The sequence below is a fragment of the Sus scrofa genome, chromosome 2 (assembly GCF_054392235.1).
Source record: "Sus scrofa isolate SSC_HxYL_T2T_F1_AM1 chromosome 2, Sscrofa_HxYL_maternal_Yorkshire_Landrace_v2.0, whole genome shotgun sequence".
NCBI classification, from domain to species: domain Eukaryota; kingdom Metazoa; phylum Chordata; class Mammalia; order Artiodactyla; family Suidae; genus Sus; species Sus scrofa.
In genome coordinates, this window is record NC_139384.1 from 72,523,047 (window position 1) to 72,526,717 (window position 3,671).

The following is a 3,671-nucleotide window of genomic DNA, read 5'->3' on the forward strand; positions in this document are numbered from 1 at the left end:
CAAAAAAAAATATCCCTATTTCTGGTTCTGAGAATTTGAGTCATGCACTAAAGGTCATTTCATCACTCCCAGGATAATTGTCCATTTTTTACCTGGCATCAAATAGAATCTCCTCAGAGCACTCTTTATGTCTTTATTTCTCAGACTGTAGATGAAGGGGTTTAGCATGGGGATGATCACAGTGTACATCACCGAGGCCATTGCACTTGAGTGTGAGTTGTGGGTAGCAGAAGAGCTGAGGTATACTCCTAATCCTGTACAGTAAAATAAGAGGACAGCTGAAAGGTGAGGCACACAGGTGGAAAATGCTTTATACTTCCCCTGAGCTGATGAGATTCCATGAATGCAAGCAAATATTTTAGAGTAAGAATAAAGGATACCAGAAAAAGGACCAATGCTCATGAGGAGAGCTGCAAAACACATCACCAGGTTATTGAGAAATGTGTCAGAACTGGCAAGTTGTACCACCTGATTGAGTTCACAGAAAAAGTGGGGGATTTCCAAATCTGTGCAGAAGGACAATCGCAACACCATTAAGCCATGTAACAAGGAATACATGGCCATCATTATCCATGACAGCAGAACCAAGAGTCTACAGAGTCCAGGGTTCATTACACTCATGTAGTGCAGTGGGTGGCAGATGGCCACAAACCTGTCATAGGCCATCACACTCAGGAGAAGATCATCTAAGCCTCCAAACAGTATGTAAAAATATATCTGGGTGAGGCATCCTTCATAGGTTATGACTTTGCACTGGGTCTGTATATCCCACAACATCTTTGGGATGGTGGTGGAGGTAAAACAGATGTCTACAAAGGACAGGTTGGATAGAAAAAAATACATGGGTTTGTGGAGGTGGGAGTCTGAGCTGACAGCCAGGATGATGAGCAGGTTCCCAAACACAGTGATCAGGTACATGGAGAGGAAAATCCCAAATATGAGGGGCTGCAATTTTGGATCCTCTGTAAGTCCCAGAAGGAGAAATTTTGAAATTTGTGTATCATTCCCTGATTCCATTGGATGGAAGTGACTATCAGGAAAAAAAGGTAAATGGCATAATGAATTTCACCTAAACTGGCATAACTCAAATAGCTGAAATACTTCAATTTCTTTTTTTTTATAATTTTTTAGGGCTGCACCCACTGCATATGGACTTTCCCAGGCAAGGGGTTGAATTGAGCTATAGCTACTTATCTGTGCAACAGCCACAGCAACATGGGATCTGAGCTGTGTCTTTGACCTACACCACAGCTCACAGCAATATCGGTTCCTTAACCCACTGAGCAAGGCCAGGGATTGAGCCTGCATCCTCATGGATATCAGTCGGGTTCATTAACCACTGTGCCATCATGGGTACTCCCCAAATACTTCAATTTCTATGTTGCTGGCAAGAAAATTATGTTAATATTTTAGGTATAGGTAACTTCTTCTTAAGGTAATCCCCACTTCATCACTGACTAGGAATTTTTGTCCATTTCAGCATGCACTTAAGAAATATATATTGAGTACCAACCATGTTCCAAGCAACAGAGGGAATAAATTATGCTAAAAAAACAAATATCCCTTCCCCTTTTCCTTCTTCTGGAGAATGATTATGGAATGATAGATTCCCATAACCATTTGAAAGATGATATTCAAACAAAATGTTACATACTATGTCAGAAGATGAAAAATGTCTGAGGCATGAATTTTGAAAAGAAAACCAGGCAAAATGGGAGAATGGTAGGAAGTTTCATTTTGTGCAGAATGTTCAAATGAGGTCTGCAAAGTTATATTTGAATACAGACTTCAAGAAAGAGAGAGAAATAATTTTTATGATATTAGAAGTGTGTTTCTGGCAGAGGGAAGGGTCACTTCAAAGGACCTGAGGAAATTGCTGGTTTTCTTTGGTCTTTTGTCTTTTTAGGGCTGCACCCATGGCATATGGTGGTTTTCAGGCTAGGGGTCCAATTGGAGCTGTAGCCACTGACCTACACCACAGCTACAGCAACATGAGATCCAAGCTTCATCTGAAACCTACACAACAGCTCACAGCAGTGCCAGATCCTTAACCCATTGAGCAAGTTCAGGGATTGAATCCATGTTCTCATGGATGCTATTTGGGTTCACTAGCTGCTGAGCCACAAGGCGAACTCTAGATTCTGGCTTTCTATGTGTAGATCCAAACAAGGAAGCCAGTGGGGCAGGGGAATGAATAAAAGGCAGAGTGATGAGAGGCGGTGTCAGAGGTTGTTGAGGAAAAAGGTGGCCCCCCTCCTGTAGCTACAACTTGAGTGTACAGAGAATCTCCCTGTTTACATCCCATTCCTAGCATTTTACTCATTTTATTCATTTTATTACAAGGGTGTCCTTTAAATTAAAGAAGATCCCCTTGTTAGCACTATGCGTTGATTGAATTCTGGCTTCTGTACATTTTGTTACCTTAATATATGAGTCAGGTGCCTCTGTTTTGAGAACTGCTCTCACTCCATAAGGCATAGGCACACACACTCCATGATGTCCTGGTCAGAATTACTACCACATATTTCTTACCCAGAAACACCCTCCTTACAACTCAAATGAGTCAGATCAGATTAGTTTTTACATGGAAAATGTTTAGATTGCACCCAGCAATTCCATTTTATAAGTTTATCATGGACAAATAAACTCTGGGTTCCATTTTGGCCAGGCCACTTTCAGTTGAGTAGTTAAAGAAATAAAAATAGTAGGAGAGAGAGACTGTGATAGAGAAATGAAACGGCCATATGGATGTTAGGGGGAAAGATCTAATAACCTCATCAGGTCCCAACACAATGTGATGAAAACCCCCCCATAGTTTGATAACATTCCAACTCCAGGAGTTCCTATCGTGGCACAGTGGTTAACGACTCCGGCTAGGAATCATGAGGTTGCTGGTTCGATCCCTTGCCTTGCTCAGTGGGTTAAGGATCCGGCATTGCCATGAGCTGTGGTGTAGGTTGCAGATGCAGCTTGGATCTCATGTTGCTGTGGCTCTGGTGTAGGCCAGTAGCTAAAGCTCCAATTTGACCCCTAGCCTGGGAAATGAATATCATTTAATTGTCAACCCAGAGACTTGCAATGCCCAGTGCAATATTCACTCTTCAGCATCATAAATAAATATGTTATTAGGAAAGACAGCCAACAAGCGCAGTGAGCTCTGGCACCTGGGATGTGTTAAAATGGTACTTAAGTGACCTCAGGTACATATTCTTGGCCTCCACTCTCTCTTATTCTATCCTCCAGTGTCTGGTCAGCTCTTGCACTCACCTACATATAGACTCTGAGAGGAAACCTTTTTTGCAGAAGTCAAAATTCTTCCCTTAATGACTGATGATGCCGACCAAAGCCTTGGCTCAAAACAAGACAATAGGAGATTAAGCATTAATCTCCTATCCAGACTTAGGACTGCAACAGGAATGACAATGCCCTGTCAAAGCAACATTTGCAGAGGCTGAAGGAATGCACCAGAGGATGTATTTACAGCATCCTATGTCTGCTCATTAGGTCTGTTTTCCTCCTATTACTCCAACATCTAAACATATAATTTCCCTTGGAGACACTGGTCTGGTCAGAATGGATTTTTTTTTTTTTTTTTTTGCTGATTCTCTATTCCTTGGAGACTGCATTATGAGTTAGATGAAATTAATTTTTATTGTTCCTTCTCCTTTAAT

At 41.5% G+C, this 3,671-nt stretch overlaps 1 pseudogene; it reads right to left on the reverse strand.

Moving 5' to 3' along the window:
* Positions 1-15: 15 nt before the first annotated feature.
* On the reverse strand, positions 16-1,017 carry LOC110258783 (olfactory receptor-like protein OLF4; annotated as a pseudogene).
* Between the last annotated feature and the right edge of the window lie 2,654 nt (positions 1,018-3,671).